At 36.9% G+C, this 22,994-nt stretch overlaps 1 protein-coding gene across 1 annotated transcript in view; it reads left to right on the forward strand.

Annotated features, from left to right (window-relative positions):
- The window catches only part of CNGA1 (cyclic nucleotide gated channel subunit alpha 1), a 71,405-nt gene that overhangs the window by 24,568 nt on the left and 23,843 nt on the right, over positions 1-22,994 (forward strand). Inside the window, exon 2 of the mRNA XM_033106532.1 lies at positions 11,344-11,452. The gene's annotated coding sequence lies outside the window, so the exon portion shown is untranslated. The remainder of the gene's footprint in view (positions 1-11,343; positions 11,453-22,994) is intronic.

Raw genomic sequence — 22,994 nt, forward strand, 5'->3', positions numbered from 1 at the left:
CTATTAACCGCTAGTTTACAGATGAGGGATCATTTGTAAACCAGGCAAGAAGTGAGGTTAAGTACCTTAACCAACTAGTTAATAGAAGGCTTGGTAGCAGTTCATTATGCAACACGAAATGGGTACAATTTCTGCTAAAACCCTTACCATTGGAATGAAGTGCCGACTTCACCGAATGACACACGGTCTTCTCACCTTGCCTTTGCTCTAGGTAGTCATGAACAGTGCTGTTAACTTTATTACCTAAGAGTTTCATAGCAGAGGCCTCAATCTTGCTCTTCTTGTTCTTCTGCCGATGAGAAAAGAGTTAAGAACAATCAGTCAACACAGTACAAGACACACACGTTCCCATGTAGATGGCTTGGTGAAGGAACAGCATGGGGAGGGAAATCGGTGAAGATTGGAAGGGAGGGCGATTTATGCCAAATTTGGATAACAAGCCTTAAAACTTAGATTTCTATTTCAGCATTTCGTTTGGACATGAGATTTGAAAATTTTCCCTTTATCAAAGATTGGTGATACTAGTAAACGTGATCTAAAGTATTATTTATTACTTATTTATTTAACTGATACTTAAATAGTATTTATGTGGGCAAGCACTATTCAAAGCACTTTATAAATACTTGCTTTTTAAATCATCATAATAGGTGCTATTATTAATCCCTGCTTTACAGATGAAGAAAGGGAGGCAGGCACATAGAGGTTAAGCAGCTTGCCTATGGACACACAGCTAGTAAGTGGTGGAGCGGGGATGCTAACTAAGGAACCCTGGCTTCAGAATCTGTGCCCTTAACCCATTTGCTAATCGGATATTTTAAAAAACTTAATTGAATTAAAAAAAAACACCAAAAACTAAAAATATACCTTTGAGAGAATTTTTTAACAAAAATCAAATTCCAGTTTCTTATTCAATTCTATTTTAGGTAGGAGGCACTTTGTTGTAATTCTTGTTTTGAGTTCTGGAAATAAAAACACAAAAATATTTAAACTTATTTAAGAACATTGTTTTCCCAGTTTAAATGTTGCTTAGTGAACTTTATAATGTGTTTTCCTTCACTGCCTGTTTCTAGATGACTTTGGATAGTGTACCATTATAGCACCATAGGCTGTCGTGAGTGACGTTAATTTTGGAGATTTTTATTCCCAATAAAAAGCATAGTGTTTATTTAGCCAAAGAAGAGATTCAAAATCTTCCAACTAACCCACTGCACGACTCTGGGAAAATTACTTTTCTGACTCAAAACTTAAGATGTGATAATAAATGACATCCTCTAAAAATGTCAGCTTCTGTTTTATTGGTCTTTATGCCTGGTCACCTAGACCCAGTAGTAATGGTCAAAATAATAAACAATCAATAGAGCCTCAAAGCCTCAAGGGACAAGGCCATAGGTTCTTTGAGCAGGGTAGGGGTCCCTATTGTGTGAGGCTTTAACCCTTCAGTTGCTAGATTGTAGAGAGGTCTGAGGCAGGGGATGAAGTGACTAGGCACAAGCGGTGGTTCTTGGTGGGGGGCTCGAGACTATTTGCAGAAGTTACAGTCCTGCCTAGCATTGTGCCAAGTCTACTGTGGGAAATTTGTGATTCCTTATTTTTTTTCTCAATCAGTCTAGTTATGAGGTTATAAGTTTTATTCATCTTTCTAAGAACCAACTCTTACCTTTATTGATTTTCTTTACTGATTTTAAAAATTTCATTGACTTCTGCTATTTGTATTATTTCCTTCCTTCTATAAGGTGTGGTGAATGTTTAAATAAGAAAAAATTATTACAGTAAAAGACACATTGCCATTAATCCCCATCACTATATTCCCCCTTGTTTTGAACACAATTATCCCATCGTTCTTGCCACTTTCTGAAGCAGTTCTGGAAATCCTCTTTTGTGAGTGTCTTTAGTTGCACTGTCGTGGCTGCCTCGATGTCCTGAACCGATTCAAAATGTTTTCCTTTCATGATAGTTTTGACTTTGGGGAAGAACCAGAGGTCACATGGTGCTAGATCCTGTGAATAAGATGGATGAGGACACACTGTAATGTTTTTATTTGACAGAAATTGCCATGTCAGAAGTGATGTGTGACATGGAGTGTTGTCATGATGGAGGATGAAGTAAAGACACGAAAGAAAACTTCCAGAACTGCTTCAGAAAGTGGCAAAGAATGATGGGATAAGTGTGTTCAAAGAGAGGGGGAGTATTTTGAAGGGTATTAATGGCAATGTGTCTTTTACTGTAGTAAATTTTTGTTATTTAAACATTCACCATAATTTTTGAACACACCTCAACATTGAGTTTAATTTGCTTTTCTTCTCCTAGTTTCTAAGGTAGAAACATAGATAATTGATTTTAAACCTTTATTCCTTCTAATAAAAGGATTTAAAGCTAACATTTGCCTTCAAATACTGCTCTAGAAGTATCCCACAAATTTTGATGTTTTGTTTTTATTATTTAGTTCAAAATATTTTAAAATTTTCTTTGTGATTTTTTTTTGTCTCATGGATTATTTAGGAATGTGTTACTTGATTTCCAAATATTTGGGGATTTTCCAGATATCCTTCTGTTACTGATTTCTAATTTAATTCTCCATTTGCATTGAAAGTAATTGTTGATAGGTATATAATTTTTGCCATTTTATTATTCATATTTTTTATTTTTTATTTTTTTTCCATCTTAAAGAAGTCTTTCAAAGATTTCTTGTAATACTGGTTTGGTGGTGATGAACTCTTTTAGCTTTTTCTTGTCTGGGAAGCTCTGTATATACCCTTCGATTCTAAATAATACAATAGCTTTGCTGGGTAGAGTAATCTTGGTTGTACATTCTTGCTTTTCATCACTTTGAATATTTCTTGCCAATCCCTTCTGGCCTGTAAAGTTTCTGTTTGGAAATCAGCTGATAGTTTTATGGGAGCTCCCTTGTAGGTAACTAACTGCTTTTCTCTTGCTGCTTTTAAGATTCTCTCTTTGTCTTTAACCTTTGGCATTTTAATTGTGATGTGTCTTGGTGTAGGCCTTTAATTATAATGTGTCTTGGTGTGGGTTCATCTTCTTTGGGACTCTCTGCACTTTCTGGGCTTGCTTTTCTATTTCCTTCACCAGGTAAAGGAAGTTTCTCATCATTATTTCTTCAAATAGGTTTTCAATTTCTTTCTCTCTCTCTTCTCCTTCTGGTACCCCTATAATGCAAATGTTGGTACACTTGTTGTCCCAGAGGCCCCTTACACTCTCCTCATTTTTTTTGGATTCTTTTTTCTTTTTGCTGTTCTGATTGGGTGTTTTCTGCTACCTTATCTTCTAAATCGCTGATTGGATACTCTGCTTCATCTAATCTACTGTTGATTTCCTCTAACATATTCTTCATTTCCATTATATTATTCTTTATTTCTGACTGTTTTTTTTTTTTTAAGTTTTCTATCTCCATTTTTATGTTTCCCTACCTCTTTGTTAAAGTTCTCCCTGAGATCATGGAGCATCCTTATAATCAGTGTTTGGAACTCTGCATCTGATAGGTTGCTTATCTCCATTTCGCTTAGTTCTTTCCCTGGAGCTTTGTTCTGTTCTTTTATTTGGGACATGTTTCTTTGTCTCCCCATTTTGGCTGCCTCCCTGTGTTTGTTTCTATGTATTAGGTACATAGAATAATATAGTAGTGGCCTTATGTAGTAGGTGTGCTGTTGGTCTTAGTGCTGCCGTCTCCCTGGTCACCAGAGCCGTGCACTATAGGTGTATCTCTTGTGTGGCTTGTGTGTGCCCTTCTCTTATGGTTGAGCCTTGGTTGCCATTTCCACATCAGTGGGAGGGATTGATCCTGGGGCTCATTGGTTGTAAGTGCTGGCCATGACTACAGTGGAGACGTTGTGGTACAGGGACTGGCCCTACAGGAGCCAGAAAGCAATCTGCAGACAGCTGCTGCCGATGTGGTGTTTAGAAGTGCCTCCAGAGGCCAAGCCATGAACCAAGGCTGACTGCCGCTAGTGCCAGGCTTAGTGCTGCTCAGCCAGTGGTATGGGACACACTCAAGCCAGATGCTGCTTGTCTGGGTTCTGCAAACATTTGAGAGACCCTAGGAAAGTCTGCAGCATGAGCCAAAGCCAGTGGTTTGTAGGAAAAAGACACTGGAAGTAGCTTGGGTGTGCCTGAAAGTTGGGTGGGGCATGGCCTCAGAATCATCTAGGTGTGGCAAATGCTCAGCGTTAGCCAGCTTGGTGGAGACTCAGATATGGTGGCTACCTGTGTCTGCACACCAGGAAGAGGGCGGGCTCAACAAAGAAACAATGGTCTCCACCAGCTCTGCCATCTAGGAGAAAGCTTCCTCTCCAGTCCTCATCCTGAAGACAGAGATCTCAGTCCCCTCCCACCCCTTGTCTGTCCCTGCCGCCTTTCCACCTGCTGCCCCAGCCCTGGAGCTCCGAGCCAGTGATCCCATAAATGAGTAAGTCCATGCATGGTCCCTTGAAGAGGAGCACCTGGGACTCCAGCCCTCTGTCTCACTCAGCCACAATCTTCATTGGTTTTCACAACCAGAAATCATGGGGACTTCTCTCCTCAGCACCAGAACTCTGAGCTAGGGAAGGGCTGGGACTCCTGGCTCTTGTTGTGGGTAGAAACCTCTGCAGCTGAGATATCCCTCTCAATTTTTAATGGTCACACGTGGGCATGGGACCAACCCATTCTTTGTCTCTGCCTCTTACCAGTCTTGAGGTGGCTTCCTTTGTATGTCCTTGGTTTTAGGGCTTCAGTTCAGCAAGATTTCAGGTGATTCTCAATGATGGTTGTTTTGTAGTTTAGTTGTAATTTTGATGTGGTGAGAGGAGGTAAGCACAGCATTTACCTGCTCTGCCATTTTGACCGGATCCCTCTCACATTTTACTTTTTTAACTAAGGGGTCAATCTCTGCTATTAGTTAGCTCATTTAGTGTGATATTTGCTTTGTAATTATTGATGTGGTTAAATTAAATATTGAAGAAGTTTCTTTAACATTTCTTATAGTGTGGATTTGCTGGCAATAGGTCCCCTCCATTTTGTTTGTCTGAAAAAAAAGTCTTTATTTTTGACAGCAATTTTTCCTTGGTATACAAGTATAAATTGACAGTATTTCTTTTCTTTTAGCACTTTAAGGATATTGTTCCATTGCCTTTTAGTTTACATTGTTTCTGTTAGAAGGCTGTGACTATACATTTAGTTTTTCCCCATGATATGTAATGTTTCTATTTTCCCCCTCTGGTTATTTAATTTTTTTTTTTTTACCAGTTATTTTCAATAATTGGGCTTTTATTTGCCTTGGTGTGATTTTCTTTATGTTTATTCTGTGTGGGTTCATTTGAGATTCTTGAGTATGTGGGTTAGTACTTTTCATTAATTAAGAACATTGTTGGCCATGATTTCTTCAAATATTTGTTTGTACCTCCTCCCTTCTAGGACACTGATTACATATGTGAGCTGTTTAATATAGTCTCATGAGTTACCGAGGCTCTGATGTTTTAACTCTTGCTTCAGTTTAGACAGCTTTGATTGCTCTGTCTTCAAGTTTACTGATGTTATCTTCTGTATTATCCATTCCTCTGAATAGGTATGTGTTAAATTTGTCATTTCAGTTTCCTTTTAATTTCTAGAAGTTCCATTTGTTACTTTTTCATGTCTTTCATATTTGTTTATTCATTATGTATTTTTTGAATTCTTGAGTATATTTATAATAGGGATTTTATTTACTGATTTTTATCCTGATTATAGATCACATTTTCCTGCTTCTTTGTGTGTCTAGTAATTTCCGACTGAGTGCCAGACATTATGTGGTTAACTTGTGAAGATTTTGGATTTTGTTGCCTCCCTAAAAGAGAGAAAGTGAGGTAAGGTACTTGACAACGTTGTTTTAAGATTTATATGGTATATTGAGAATATTCTTTACCCTAGATCTAGTTTAGCTATACTCCTAAAAATGTGGCTTTTCTGTGTACTCTGCTAGTGCCTGTGTCTTCAATGAGATCACTCTACTCTGACAGTTTGGAACTTGACTCTCCAAGCTCTGTGTGAACTCTAGTAATTACTTAACATTTAGTTCCCTGGCAGTGATACGCTATATGACTTAAAATTATCAGATACAACCGTATACTGCTTCATGTTAGATTCCTTCCCTCCTCTGAATCCTTCTGAGCCTTTCTGTATTTAATTATGTTGTTTAACTAGAAATTTGATAATCTAACAATGAATTATTAAATAGTTAATAGTAAGCTCCAGGAACTGTCTCTCAGTAAAATAACAATCTTAATAGTTACCATAAATGAGGACCTGATTTGTTCCAGACACTGTGGGAAGAGTTTTATGTAGATTACTTCTCATTACCATAACCTGATAAAAAGAACCCCCCATAACACTGATGAGAAAAACAGAGGCTTAGGAAAGTTAAATAATTTGTCCAAGACCACAATGCTGTTGGTAATTGGCAAAGCTAGGATGCAAGTCTACCTTAGTGTAACTCCAAAGTCTATTAAATTTCCAGTATTCCAAGCAGCTATTAACATTAAGTGGTAATACTATTACTCAGCTTCTTCTAGATTTGTAAAAGGATTGATCAAAATTCTATCCGTTTTCAAGGTCAGTTAAATTAAGACATAATAATAAATATTTTATTTATTTTAAATTGCATAATAATTTCAGTTATCATAGAATGATGGTAACTTGGCATGTACACAACTCCTAGTGGTAGGATTGTTACTGTATAGGCTCTAAAATTCTATTTCATTTATTCATTCAGTGGGTCTGGTTTCATAGATTGGATGCTTTATGTTCCGTAATTAGTGAGTTTCCTCTCTGTGAACAAATTTACCTGAGAAGCTAAATTATAGTCAAAGGTGGTTTGCTTGTTAGCAGAAATCTATCCATATGTTGATCATCTCATTTGTGGAAGACAGTTTACCACATTAAATATATCATTTGCTGAAAAATAGAGAACTTACATAACCTGCCCTAGGTAACACAGCTAGCAAGTGGAAGAACTGGGATTTGAACCAAAGTGTAGATAATGTCCAAAGCTGAGATTCCTGACTATTGAGGTAAACTGCCTCTTTTAATGGGTAATCTTATATATGCTCCCTAGCCCATTGACTAGCATGTAACAATATCCATGTTTTTTAACTGAATAAGAACAATAGCATTTTATCAATCTTGCACATCTTATGTATTTTGGACTCTAATTGAATTCACAAAACAACAAAGAGTTAACAAGTACTTAATAAATGTATATTAAATGAATATATTGACACATACTAGCTATTTGGGGGAGGCAAATTGATGGAAATCATGGGTTATCTCAGAAAACACATTTTCATGTAGGTACCAAATTATGCTATAATATCATGGGATCATGGATACCCAAACTCTGCCAGTGGAATTTATATGAGAACCTTTGCCCTCAAATGGCGGTGGAAGGCAGTTCTACTGTTTATCTCTTTATGAATATTGCTACTCTCTGAACTATACAGCCTTCATTTCCTCTGGTTGAATCCTGATTAATAAAGTACAAGAAAATATGTGAATTTTTCATCTATTTATTTCCATGAATATGACTGAGGCACTGACATGCAAATCCGTATTTTCCAAATAGAACTCCTAAGGTCCCTCTACTCCCAGCCTGTTCTTCTTATCTCAGGAAGGCGCAACTGCTTCTTTAATTGCTTAGGTCAAAAAATCTAAAGTCATCTTTGACCCCACTCTTTCACTTGCATCCCACATCTGATCAATTGGCAAATCTTACTGCCTCTATCTTAAAAATATATTCTCTTCTCACCAGCTCCACTTCTGTCTTCCTGGTCTGAACCAGTGTCATCTCCCACTGAATTATTATAATAGCCTCCTAACTGTTCTCTACATGACCTTTACTCCTACTCCGCCTCCCCTAACTCACCCTCTTGGCCTCCTTGCTGTCCTTTAACCACTCCAAGCACAGTCCTACCTTAGGCTTTGCACATGCTTTTTTGCCAGACAGGATCTTCCTCCAAAGTGGGCATGGCTAGCTTTGTCTCTGCTAGAAAAGGCCTTCCCTAAATACCTCACCTAACACAGTCCTGCCCCAACTGCACTCCATTTTCTATTCCTTTGCTTGCTTTCTTTATCATGTTACTAATCACCACCTGACCTCTTCTGTTTACTGAGTTGTTTGTCTTTCCTACCCCATTAGAATGTATAGTTTAGGGCAGGATCTTAGTTTTGTTTACTATTGATTTCCCAGTGCTTAGAAGAGAGCCTAGCACTTAATATATATTTGTTGAATAAATGATTATGCATGGCATTGAACTATACATTAGAGATACAGTAATGAACAACACACAGTCTCTGCCCTGATGGAGTTTACAGTTCTTACATGGGGAGACATTAAACAACTAAATAATTAATTATGTGGCATTTAATTATTATGGTTATAAATCCTATGGAGACATCATCATGCTGGCTGAAGGTGTTGGTGTGTTGGAAGACAGATGATCAAATATTTAATAATTTAGGGCCAAGAGCCAAAATATCTCAAATCACATAATTTTTGAAATGAAAATACGAAAGAGTCAATGTCATGCAAATGAGCATCTTTAGTTAGAGGCAGTTTAAACAGGATTATAAAGATTTAGAGGGAGCTGACAAAGCAAGACTGGGAGCCAGACTAAAAGTAGCCTACTAAATAGATAATCCAGTGTGGCTATGTTCTTTCCATTAGTCAAGGTTACTGCAGGTCCCCGGAAAAGAAATCCATTCAGATAGACAGGATTAAGCTCTTCACTGTTGGGAGGGGAGAACAAACCAAACCAAAACAAAACACACTTTTACTCTTTTAAACTTGGATAAATCATAAAATACCCTAGTATGTATGTTTTATATATGAAAACAACATTCCTACTTACCTTTAATTTTAGCAAAGAGCTAATTTTCCCCCAGGAGTCTCCTAGTTGTTTCTTTCCTCCCCAAATCGTAGAGCTCCTGTATGTGCTTCCTCAGCTCTTGAGTACACTGTATTGAAAGCATCTCTTCTCTAACCTGTTTCCTCCTCTGTACAGTCTCTAGGGAAAGAGCTAAACCTGTGATCCCAACCTGAGAACAGTGCGCAGCATAGTGTGGTGCTCAGAAGTTATATGTTGAATGGACGAACAAACACTTGAACAAATTCCATGTCCTTGCGATGAAGGATTATTACTTCACAGTATTACGCATGCCGCACACATAAAACACAGATTTTCATTTAAAAAATGGAAATGACTTACCAATTATGTCATTTGGTCATACTTTACTAGAATTATATAATAAATTATTTAGAAACAGGTTTGTGTAAATATGGTTCTGTAACTTTACATAAGCTGGTTATTTAATAGCCACCTGTACCTGGTTAGCGAAAAGTCTCATTGCAACATACTGAGTACAGGGGAGCCTAAGCAATATTCTGCAAAGCTCTGAATTAGGTACTGTCCAGAGCTTAGACAAAAGGAAAAGGAAAAGAGAGTACATTTATTAAGTGTCCTCTCATATACCAACAGTGTGTGATATGCTATAATCTTGCTCCATTTATCCTCAAAAAAATAACGAGGTAGGTATTCTATTTCCATTTTACTGGTAAGGAAATTGAAGCTCAGAAAGGTTAAGTCCTTTTCTCAAGACTACACGACTAATAAGTATCATCTCAAGAATCCAGAATACTTAGTTCACCCTTAATTATAATTTTGGCATGGGAAAGGTGCATGGAGAAATTGTGAGAGCTGGTAAAGGAAAGTGCATTTGAAACAAAACAAATGAGTCATTCCAAAGAGGTAAAGAATTGTGTGTGTGTGTATGAGAGAGAGAAAGACAGAGAGAGAGAGAGAGAGCTATTCACAGAGGAAGAGCTGTTTCATAATGACAAATTCTAAGTTTCATGATGTCAACCAGGAGTTAAATTGACAAGCGGAAGAAAGGTTTATTAGAATCATTGCTCTGATGATTTTATTTCATTCATTAGATCATATAAGAAAGTTTCAGATAACAAGTAAACTATGAGAAAATGTACATTTCATTTCATTAAGAGTGAGAACATTCATTTTGAAATATTATAGGCCAGAGGAAAAATGTTCAATGATAGGGAAAGCAATAAATAACTTATGGAATAATGGAATATGATAGAGTGTTATTCATTCTTAAAAAGGATGCTTCAAATAGATATTCAGTAATATAAAAATGCTAATAACATAATATTAAATAAAATAAAAATAGTTTTATTAAAATACCTATATGAGTGTAAACCAAAATGTCAATATCAACTATCCCAGAATTTTAAGAATGTTTGTGGTATTTTCTTCCTTTCCGTATTATCCAAATTTTATGAAGCATATTTTATATTAGAAATATATTATTATTTTTAAAATTCTATAACTCAAAAGTCAATTTCCCCAAAGTACTCAGTACTCTGCTAATTCTCTTTGCTAGGCTTCCTGGGGTAGATCCTCTTCTAATCACCTTTTAGCCCCACTGGGAGCTAAAGCCATTTAACAGGCAATAAATGTTACTGGGTTGTTCAATGGCTAATTATTCAGCAGGACAAATACTGCAAGTACTGGAGAAAGAATGGTATATTTTTGGAGCTGATAGATTGAAATGAAGGCAGTTTTGCTAAATGGAAATAGTATTATTTCATGACATCTGATTTTCAGTCATGAGCAAAGTTTTGTGGTTATGTAAACTGTCAAATGTTGCATTAAAAATTCTTGGGAAATTTACTTTTAGGTCATTAGAATAACATTTAGAAACTAACTGGCCCATCAGTGTTTTTTGCACATCAATAGTCTGAATTATTCTTTTAGGTAAGCTCAGACTCATCGTTTGTATTTCTTGACCAGATGTGTTTCCAAAATGCAATTCTTCCACAAAGTACACAATAATCAGATCAATGAATACAAAAGTGCACCCTACTTATATTTTAATAGTTTTTAGTGTGGTGACACTGTATTTAAAAATGTAATTACACTTTGTAAAAACCTAGAAAATTCTTTCAAGATTGTAACCATGGGTGAATTGATAGTATAACTTTAATAAAACTCATCAGGCAATATTACCTTTGGTTAATTTTACTTTCAAATTTGTTAAGAGGTGTTGTTCTGTGCAACCACCTATTATCTCTAACTCCCATACATATTAATAAGCTTGGGGTCTAACAAAGGATAATGGTGATTTGGTTGCTGTTATTTTCATCCATACATAAATCCGCAAATCTAATACTGACTCGTGAAAATCCTCCCTTGTCAATACCACAGAACTGTGTTTTTCCCTGGGAATAATTAAGAAAACCAACCATTTGCGCATATTTAAAGAAAGGAAAAAATCAATATATTTATGATTTTTAAAAATTAGGACCTGGATTTTGACAATGTCAAGAATTACACTATATCCCTGTTTGTTTTGGATACACCACTGACTTCCATTTCCAGAAGACACAGACATATTGCTTAAGCAACCGAAGGTAAGAACCCTGTGGTAATTACAGTTGTATTTTTACATATGCTTACACCTCTGTTTTGATTTATTAAAGCATAAACCTTTGTTTTGTTTTCCATTTTACATGCTTTCTAGTTACAGCTGATGTTTGTTTGTATTTTTATGAACTTCTTTGTATTTTGACAGATAAGTGAATATTCTGCTAAAATACAATTTTAGTTAAAAATCACAATAAATAATGGCCTGGCAATATCATTCTGCTAATCTGAATGTAGCAACATAGTAAATACTACCTGCTTTTTGCAAATTTCAAATGAATTTTTATAAGTCAAAAACAATAACTTTGGCAGATGTATCTTTCCCTAAAGGAAGTATCAGATACTAGGTTTTCTTCCTCTTTAAAATATTTGAAGATAGAAGACCATCTAAGCCATATAAATCTTAATAAAAAATTAACTCCTAAAAATATAAGCTCTAACTCATTGAGAACTTCTTAATAATGCTTTATAAGCATTATTATAACCTGACACCCCCTTTTAGAAATGAATTAAGTGGTCCAAGGAGGTTAAGTAGTTCCCTCATGGCAACATATAACCATTATGTGACAGAGTCAGAATTTAAATCACCTTTCCTTCTTTTAATTCTCCATGATAGACATGTATGTATTTTAATTAGATTTTGAAAAACTGTTATAATTACTGACATGTTTTGTTTTTATAAATTTAAAAACTACTCTGTCATTTTTGTTGTGTCAAGATTAAAGGATTTTCAGTATCTGTGATTTCATTCTACATTAGAAAGTTAGACATCATTAAACCAAGGTTTTAAAATGTTCCTCTTAAATTGACTTTTTACATTTTGACCTTTTTTGTTTACATACCCCTTAATCAATTTGTTCTACTGCATTTATTCTTTCCCCTAGCATTCTTTCCATAAGTATCACTCAATCATGTCATTGTTAGATCAGGCAGGCAGACAAAAGATGATGCGGGTGGTGAAGCATCAGGGTGTAAATAAAAATCCTAACAGTTATTGATTGTACTTTATATCCCATACAGAATACACCAGCTTTCCTCTACTCTTGGAATATTTATAATGTTTATTACAAAAGTAATCTCAATAAGGCAAAAAAGTATACAGGCTGCATTCTCTGGCCACAATCAAATAAAGTTAGAAATTAATAAGTAAAGTTTAAATTAAAGAATTTACCCCTTAGAAATATATATATATATATATATATATATATATATATATATATATATATATACACACACACGTATATATGTACATATATACACACACACACGAAGGGAGAGAAAAACGTCAAATAACTCTTTAATTGACGATAACAGCAAAACAGCTGTTGCGGATCTTTCTGTTTTTCATGGAGGTAAATTTTTAAGCTGTGAAGTTAACATGTAGTAAAACCCAAAAAGTCTGGATAAAATAGATAATTTTCTACAGATAAAATGTCTAAATTTAAATTAAGAAATAAAAATTAAATTGATTAAAAAAGAATGAAATCACAGATATTGAAAATGGTCCAAGAACTACATCCAGAAAAAGCCATGTACCTTAAATATTTCCTTATTAATTTATTCAACACATATATATTTAGTATCTACTAGAGGCATTGTCTTAGGCAAAACTTTGCTTTGTTCCTACTCTGTCTCATGAATAGATCAAAGGAAGAAATCCACATAAAGCCAGAGCCTTTCACCTCTGATAAGAGTATGTGAAAATTGGCCTGCTATAGTGTAAGTTTTGGCTATGGCACTAACCAAAGTTTCCACAGCTGGTACTTTCTTACATCTCCTCAAAGCAGAAATATATTGTAGCTTCCCATCAGCTGATAACCATTGTACCAATATTTTTCTAACATAGGTGCTCTCTAGTGTGGGAAAAGTGTTTATAATTACACTTAATGGTTCTCAAATGTACAAATCTTCCTAAGTATAAATCAACTTAGCTTTAACGATTCATATAGTTTTAATTGATAAAAAAGTAACGGATAAAATTCAACATATATTTTTGATGAAGTAAGAAGTTAGTAATAAAACTTCCTTAATACAATAAAGAAAATTTATCTGAAATCAATGGACAAAAATAGGAGAAATTCTAGCAACTGAAACATGACAAGGAGTGCTGATAGAATATCTATTAAACATTGTTCTATAACAACTATCAATACAATAAGACAAAAAAAAGAAATAAGATATATGTTTTGAAGAAATAAAATTATTATTACCTATGGATAATACAATTGTCTACCCAGAAAACCCAAATAGATTGATTTAAAACTATTAAAACTAGTAAGTTCAATAAGATGATAGGCTACAAAATAAATACATAAATTAATAGCTCTCCTATAAACCAGTAAATAACTAGTTAAGCAATATAATAAAACAGATCTTATTTATAAATAAAAAAACTTAAATACGTAGAATACATTTAATAAGAAATATGCATAGCTTATTTAACGAAAATTATTAAGACTTACAAAGTAGATTTTTAAAAGCCATCAATAAATGAGGATACATTCCTTGTCATGTGATTAAAATTTTTTTAATATTTTAAGCATATGTGATAAACTTAGTAAAAATCTCTTTCAAAACACATTGTTTTGGGGGCGACCGGTTAGCTCAGTTGGTTAGTGCGCGATGCTCTTAACAACAGGTTGTCGACTTGATCCCCACATGGGCCACTGTGAGCTGCGCCCTCCACAACTAGATTGAAACAACTACCGTATGTGACTTGAAGCTGATGGGTCCTGGAAAAACACACTTAAATAAATAGTAGTTTAAAAAAACAAAAACAAAACACATTGTTTTCTTGGGAACTTGATAAATTGCTCTAACAGCAACTGGGAATAATAAATGTCCACATTTTACTGTGATAGGAATAGTTATTTAAATGCAGTCATTAAAATGATGGCATGTTGGACATTTATTTTTTGACAGTAGTGTTTGTGGAATAAAATAAATAACAAAAGTAAAACAAAAAAATTTTTTTGGTTGTTTATTATGAGCTAGAGACTGCGTAAGTTGCCAGAGACATAAAAATCAGAGCCTATTGGTACCTGCTGTCAAATCTGGTGGGAAAGACACTGATATAAATGGATCGTAATATGATTAGATTATTTACTAATATAATAAATAAAATTATGGGTCATTGTGTTGATGATAAGTGCTTCATACTGTGTGACTGCTGAGGGGGAACTACAAATACCCAGGCATCCCAATTTTAGCCATCAGAAATATTTACTCTTTTCTTCATTCTTTACCTTTTTCACATGCTGGTTCCTCTGCTGAAAATACTTATTTCCTCTATTGCCTGGAAAACTCCTACTCATCCTTCAAAATCCAGTTACATATTCCCTGCTTTGGAAAGCTTTATGTGAGTCTCCCACCTCTACCCAGTGGAAAAAAATTGTCACACAAAGTTGTCATGTTGGATTTTTATTACCTACAGGGTCCTCTTATTAACTTCTCTAGGCCTCAAAGCCTGTCTTAATCAACATTTCTTCTTTCTCTCCTTCATGAGCAAGCAAATGGTGCTGTTATTTACATAGCACTTGCTCAACAAATGTTGAGAAGAAAAACATTAATTAAAACAGATTAGATTATGTTATCTGCACATTGTTTGCAAGTAAAAATATCATCCCTTTAATGTGTTCCTTTTGGAATAAGGTATAGATTTGTAAGAAAAGCAGGAAAAAAATTATCCTAAATCACAAATGCTCATTGTGACTGAAAATCTGTGTAATTAGAATCTAAGGCACCTCAAGTGCCGGGTTCTAAATATTTATTTGCCTCTTTATGTATTTACTCACCTTTATTATTCCCATCAAAAGTTTGTATTTGCTTTGTCCCAGGGGATATATAGAGAAAAAGAAAGTTATCTGTCTTTTCGAAGGTTAGAGAACACTTGGAAAGTGGTACATTCTCATGCAAACATAGATGTATGTGCAAGGAAGTAAATGCTTATGGCCAAAGGAATGATTTAAAAATACAGTCTATACGTATAATGGATGGTAAAATCACAATAGATTTATGGAAGATGGACTCCTAAGTTAGACTTTCTAGAAACACCTCTCTTCAATAGATATTTCCTGAGAAATTCCATTGTGAAACAGACAGGATGAGGTTCTCTAACATAAAAGACAAGGAAACTTTTACTTAATTAGAATTTAATAAATTTTATGGTCAATTATTAGAATTCTGAATACTTTCTGAATCAATGGAGAAAGTGGGAAGGATAACAACATAATAAGGCCTCCAGCCATCATGGAAAGTCTGTTCTTACCCTTGATTAGTATAACATCTTGATTTTAAACAAAACTTTCTTTCATGATGTAGGGTCTTGCAAGGCTCCAGGGTAATAATATATATGACTTTATAGCTATAATTAATTCTTGACATTTTGTTTGAAAAATATTCCTAGTTCTGGTCACTGGAAATGTAGTAGTGAATAAAAGAAGTATTTTGTTCTCATGACGCTTAAATTTTCTGGCATTTAAACCACTCTGTTATTTCACCATGTTTTCTTGTAAAACATTTTGGGTTAAAAAAAAAAAAAGAGTATTGGATTTTGTTAATTGGCTATTGATTAATCGAGATTTTATTTTATGATGGCTGCTTTGTAAATTTTCCTTGGATTGTGAAGGTAACGATAACGATTATGATAATGACCTCCTTGGTGAAATTGGTTCTGCCTGAGAAAGTATTGTGTTTTCTTCATAAGTTGATAATAATTGACTTAACCAGCCAGACAGGTCCTTGTGTTTGCTGCAGGCATACATAGCCACAGTGTTGTGTCAGCTCTGTTTTCGTTTTCACGGCAATTACAGCTTGCTTACGATTCTATAAAGATAGTTATTAAATAGTTGCCTTGACAAATTTGACTCCTCAAAGTTATACTTCAAGGGGGGTAGGATTAAAGAAAGATTATTTTCATCATTTTAGCCCTCTTTGTCTCCATAAGAAAGTTGATGGTTCTCTCTCTCTCTCTCTCTCTCTCTCTCTCTCTCTCTCTCTCTCTCTGTGCTTGGGGATTATATAATAATATCAACATCTTGCATTTGTATAACTCTTCCCAGCCTTTAGTAGTTCTTTATATTTTTCATTCGGTTCCCATAGAGAGTCATTAAAATAGGCAGGGCAGGTATTATCCTCTCTGCTTTACAAAGAGGAAATTGAAGCTCAGAAAGATCTCTACCAAGGTCTCACTGGCAATTTGTGAAGAGCTGGGATGGAACCCAAGTTGTTGCCAAGTCGAAAATGGCTGTTGTCAGGCACTGGCTGCCTCTGTGTTGCAGAGCTGGCAAAGCCTGTTCTAGGTGGTTACAAACTCTGGGAGCATTGTTAAAATTCAGAAACAATCTAAGCTCTGCAATTGATTACTGAGATTGGGCAAGGATTGGAAACATTATTTTAAAGCAAAAGTTCTGACACAAATTATTTTTGCTACTCAACAAAATCCCTTGTTTTCTCATTAAAAAATAAATCAGGAGAAAATACGGAATACAAAGAAGAAAGCAAAAATACTTACGCCACCATTGAAAACTTAGCATATTAACATTAAAATGCTTATCTTTTTTATGCACATATATATACTTTTACAGAAAATGAGATAATGTATAAATATTGCTTAACAATCTGCTTTTCCTGCTTAATACCATATTGTGAACATTTCTATAAGTTGTTATTAATGTTCTTTTAAGAAAAATATCAAAATCTATTCTTTTATTATAAACTTAATATGTGCTCATTGTATAAGATCCAAAAAAATAAAAATAAAAAAGTACAGGAATCTACTCTCCAGAGGTAACTATTGATTATAGTTTAGTGTATATTGTCTGTACTTTTTAATGAGGTGATTGCATCAGCAGATTAGAATACCTTCTTTATCAAAGCTTTGTACTAGAGCATCACATATTTTAAAAAGGTACACATTTTGCTTATTAGTGTCAAGATAACAAATAATGTACAAATAACAAATACATCATTTATAACAATCTTTTGGGACATTCACACAGAATTCCCCTCCAGAAAATACCAACATATAGAAATGCTTATGCATGTTGAATCACTTTTGACCATTTCAAATAATTAAATAGTATGGGTAGTCTAAGCTGCATAATATGTATTATCCTTGTTTAAAGATGATGCTTTAAAGTCTGAGTACTCTGCCAGCCTTACAAACTGAATCCCTCCATCCAGTCTTCAGTTTTATCCAGAAGTTCACTGGGGATGAATAAACCAGCTGAAAGAATTAGTCAAAGACAAGAGGTAAAAGGCATCTGACAAATCCTAGTGACAATTAGAATGAAAATGAGGGAATACAAGCAAGACCAATTGCAAAGTAGAATATGTAAGACTTTACAGAATGACTGGGTGGGAAGGAAAGAGTCAAAGATAACTAACTCCATGTTCTAAGCGAATTTAAGTAAATGAAAGTACAGTGATTCTGCAAACAGATTGTTAAATGAGGAAGAAGAGTTGGTTTGATAGGGAAGGAAGCGCAAGTCCATTTCCAGACACACTGGACACAGGGCTCTGACGTAGATACTAGGGAAATTAAATGAAAGGAGCTTGGTCAATAGGAGGTATGCAAAATGTTTGGAATGAATTAATGGATGAAATGTAGTCTAGGAGTCAAGGATGATGGCCACGGCTGGATACGTGGAATTGGGAGATATCTGCATAGAAGTGAAGATTGAATTTCATGGAAGAAAATAGGTGAAAGTGGGAGCCCCACTGTTCCTCAGCAGTGCAGGATGCTGAATGTGAGACTGTACATATTACTAATTTCTGTATCATAGGTGGTACTACTACTACTACAGATGGATGGACACAGCGGAAGGACAATTGCTGGAGCTGACAGAGCTCTGGTTCTCAGGTTCAGAATGTAGTATTATTGATGAAAAAGTGAAATTCTCATCCATACCACCTTTCTAGAGGCCACAGGATCTTCAGATTCGAGTGTCCTTACAATGCTGACTCACTGCACCAGGATCTATCTTATGGGTTGGGAGAATGTGATAAACAGAAGAGATGGGGAAGGAGACTTTAATAGAGAGTTTGGAGTATTAGCAAAGCAAAGATGAGTGGGTTTCCTTCCTCATCATTTTTACTCCTGCTCCCTCTGGCCTTCATTTATTCATTTACTCATTCATGCTTTCCACAAGCGTCACTGGGTATTTGCTAGGTTCTCAGCACAGTTCTAAATACTAAGGATATATGTATGAAACACAAAACTGTTCCTTCCTTAAAGGAGCACAGTCTAGTGAAATTATAGAAAAATCGTTTCTGCTATTTTTCCTAAGGACAGTAGTGGATTTAGAATTTCTACAGAGTAGGGGCTTAGGAGCAGCCAACTGGTGAGAAGTGGGGGCTAGGAATTTATTTTAAAGCTACATTTATTTACCAAATCTACTGTTTTCTAAAAAGTGTATTATTTGGGGGTGGCTTAGGAGCCTAAATGATATTAGAAGTTAGAACTCCCAAGGCCTGCCCTTTGCTTAATCAATGTTTTAAGACTTGCTTTCTGAATTTCTGTTACTGCCTTGAAATAAGTAAATGGCTGAATCCAAAAGACACACTTTCACGGAAAAGCCCACACTGATAGGAATGAAGCAGGGCCAAACAAGTATCACCTGGGGCAGTTGGTGACTGAGTTCCTATATTATGTCTTTTCTGAGCTGCACAGAAAGCCTTGGGCTTTGCCCCCTGTTTTTGCATACCAGCTCTACAGTAAAAGTCATAAGACCTTGAGCAAACATTTGACCTCGCTGACCTTCATATCCTCCCATGTAAGATGGAGACCATAAAGCCATGCCTCAGATTCTTAGGTAGGTGAAATGGGCTAACCTAATGTAATGCCTGAGCTGTAGCAGGCATTCCATAAACATTTCTTTCCTTTCTCTCTTGGTTCCTACTATGATCTGAAAGCACAGAGACTGCAGGAAGCTGACTGATGCACAGCATGGCTCACCCATATCCGTTCTTTCTCAATTGCCCAGGTGTGTGAAGGAGTCATTAAAACTTCCCAGAGGCATTCGCACCAAAACAAGCAGAAATGTTTCACTTAAAGTCTGAAGAACTGTTTAGAAGTTGGACAGATTCAGATGATGCACAGACTAGAAGCACCCGATCCACTTAGAAAGAGGCTGACATTTTCCTACCTCCCAGCTGCCACTTCTAAATCCTTTACTATACACTTGACTTTTTCCACTGAAGCTCGTCTCTTTCATCTCTGTCTTGGGCATCTACTGACCTCCCTGTTGTTACTCCACATTCATCAAATAATTTGGCACCTACTGTACTGATGTCACTTTCCTACTGTGTCCCATTGTCATTCTGGGCAACCTCCACAGCTATGAAATATGATACTGCCATGCAGGGTGGCCTGTGGGGTCTCTGGTCCCACTCCCCGCATAAGAACACAGGACATGGTGAGGCCAAAAAGGAACACCCAAGGAGCCATAGGTAGGGGAGTCATACCGCTATAGTCTCGCTGGCGGCTGGGTTGGAGAAACAGGAAACAGAGCCACACGATCCGCAACCCTCACTCCGCTGCTTGCTGGCTCAGCCACCATCTTCTTGCCTCCATTTTTCTGCTAACATAGCCACAGCTGACGGCCATCTACTACCTGAGCCAGCACCTTCCCATGTGAGGCCGAGAGCCTGGAAACTGCTCTCTGGGACTCTGTCCCCACAGGTACCTTTGAGAATCTGTGTCTCTAGCTTCACAGGTCCTTGTCTTCCTCAACTCTGGTGACTTTTCTTCCTCGTACCACTGTGGTACCCTGAATCCTTGACTTAGAACTGCTTCCCTTCCACCATGGTAGCCGTCAGTACGGCATCTCTTTTTCTGACAGCAGCCTTCTCTGCTTCCAGCTCTTACTCTCTTTCCCACTGGTGTTCTTCAACCTTATTGACATATTTGTCCCCTTGACCTTCAATTACCTAATATATCCTCTCTTCCCAGCATCCTCTTCTCCCTTCAGCCTAAGACATATGATTGTCTTTGATAGTCTTTCACAACCTTCTTACCTCTTCTGCTCCTTTGTCTCTCTACCCCAGCTAATGGCCCTATGTGGGGACAGAGCCAGGAGAGCAGTTTCCAGGCTCTCGGCCTCATGTGGAAAGGTGCTGGCTTGGTAATTAGATGGCCATCAGCTGTAATAAAATGGCTATCCGCTGTGGCTGGGTGGCCATCAGCTGTAACCAGTGAGCCATTAGCCACTAATATAACTGCCGTGTCTAGCCCGGTGGTTGGTTGGTTGGCTGAGAAGCAGACAGCAGATTGTGGATCATGTGGCTCCTGCTTCCTGTATCTCCAACCCAGTCGCCAGAGAGACTATATAGTGGTATGAACCCGCTATTCATGGCTCCGTGGGTGTTCCTTTTTGGCTTCACCATATCCCGCGTTCTTGTGTGGGAAGTAGGAGCTGAGACCCTGCATGACACCCTAATATTGGATTATTTCAAGTATCTGCTCATTTTGGCTCTTTCCTTCATGAATTACTGCACATGGTGAGAGAAAATCACAGCACTCTTGCATCAGTTGGGGCCCCAGTGATCCCTTGTAATCCTTCCAGCTTCTTCCAGTTGCCTGCATACCTCTTTCACAATCCCTAGATTCTCACCCAGTTGGAAAATTGGGAGTGTCCCCACTTAGAATTCTCCAATGACTCCTCATCCTGTTAGGACAACGGAGCATTCAATACACCCATGAATTAACCCCTGCCTTCCTCTCCATCTCTTTTCTTGTCATTTACTCACCTATTCTCCACGAGTTGATCTGCTGTGGTTACCTGGAGGCACGATGCTCTCTCATATGTTCTGTTGCTTTTATGTTTTGTTTTGTTTTTGTACTTGTTACTGCTTCCACCTGGAATCCTGTTTCACATTGTAATATGCTTGGCAGGTGTCTGCTCTTTGTCCAAGATCGCTCTAGCCCTGCCTTTTCAGGAAGCTTTGTCTCAAGTCCCCTGCAGAGAATTAGGTGCATCTCCTCTTGGCTCCCACAGCAACCCCTGGCCCTGACCTACTTCTACATACTTGATATCAGCTGTTTGACCCCCTGGATACCTTTCCACCCTGTATTAATTTCTTAGGACTGCTGTAACAAACTAATCCAAACTTCGTGGCTTATAACAACAGACATTTATTGTCTCAGTTATAGAAGCCAGAGTGCCAAATTAAGGTTTGGTAGGGCCATACTCCCTCTGAAGGCGTGAGGGCAGAATCTGTCCCATGCTGTTTCCTAGCTTCTGGTAGCGCCAAGCATTCCTTGGCTTGTAGACGCATCACTCCAATCTTTCATCTCCATAGTGTTCTCTCTGCGTATCTCTACATAGTCTCTCTTCTCTGTGTATGTCTCTCTGTGTCCAAATTTCCACCTTTTATAGGGATATCAATCATACTGGATTAGGGTGCACCCTAAAGACCTCACTGGAACTCAATTACATCTAGAAAGACTCAATTTCCAAATTAGGTCATATTCTAAGGTACTGGGGGGTAGGACTTCAAGATATCATTTTTGGGGGACACAATTCAATCCATAACACACCCCTTTTCTATTCTGTATTCTGGAGGAGAGAACTGCCCTTTATGGAAGCATCCACACGCTCTCTGAGGTCATTCAGTGCAGAACCTCAGAAGGAGATTGGGGGACATTAGGGAGCCATGAGGTCAAGATATTGAGTGCCCTGGTGGTGTTCTTCCTGTGAGCTTGCCTTGTGCTGGCTGTGTCTGTCGGTGATAAGTCACTGCCTCATGGGCAGTTTCTCTGCATAACTCCCTGTCCTGCAAGGGAGTGACCCACCATTCTCTCTTCTTGTGTTTGGAGCCTAGGGGTGGTAACTGATTGGCCGCTTCTAGTCTCAGGTTACTACACTATCCTTTCCACTAGCGCCTTTGTAAATAGTCCATTTGGAAATACATCTCTTATGGAATTACTCCATTTTGAGTGTGCCTTTGCTTTCTATGGGAACATCTAAGATAACCTTCAAAATTGTTACTTATCTATTAAATATCTTATCTGTTTTATTAACTATAATATGCATTTCTTGAAGACATGTAATAAATAAATATATATATGTATAATTTTTAAAAAAAAAATTTTTATTGGGGAACAGTGTGTTTTTCCAGGACCCATCCACTCCAAGTCAAGTCATTGTTTTCAGTCTAGTTGTGGAGGGCGCAACTCACTGGCCCATGTGGGACTCAAACCTGCGACCTTGGTGTTATGGGCTCTGCGCTCTAACCAACTGAGCCAACCGGCTGCCCACATATTATATATTTTGTTAATCTCTGTATTCATAGTACTTAGCACATTTCCTGCTGCTATTAGGTATTGAATACATATTTTTGGTGGGAGGTAAGGGAGACTGGAAGGAAGGATGAAAAGATCAAAAGACTATAATCACCAAGCAGTTTTTTTGGTCTTAATTTAGTTTTCTGACAGCCTCAGACTCTTCTCCCAGATTCTAAGTCAGCTCAGTAGCCAATGTCTATATACCTGCACACCTCTTCACTATATGCTGAGGGTGCTGACTG

The sequence above is a fragment of the Rhinolophus ferrumequinum genome, chromosome 5 (genome assembly GCF_004115265.2).
Source record: "Rhinolophus ferrumequinum isolate MPI-CBG mRhiFer1 chromosome 5, mRhiFer1_v1.p, whole genome shotgun sequence".
Classification (NCBI taxonomy): Eukaryota; Metazoa; Chordata; class Mammalia; order Chiroptera; family Rhinolophidae; genus Rhinolophus; species Rhinolophus ferrumequinum.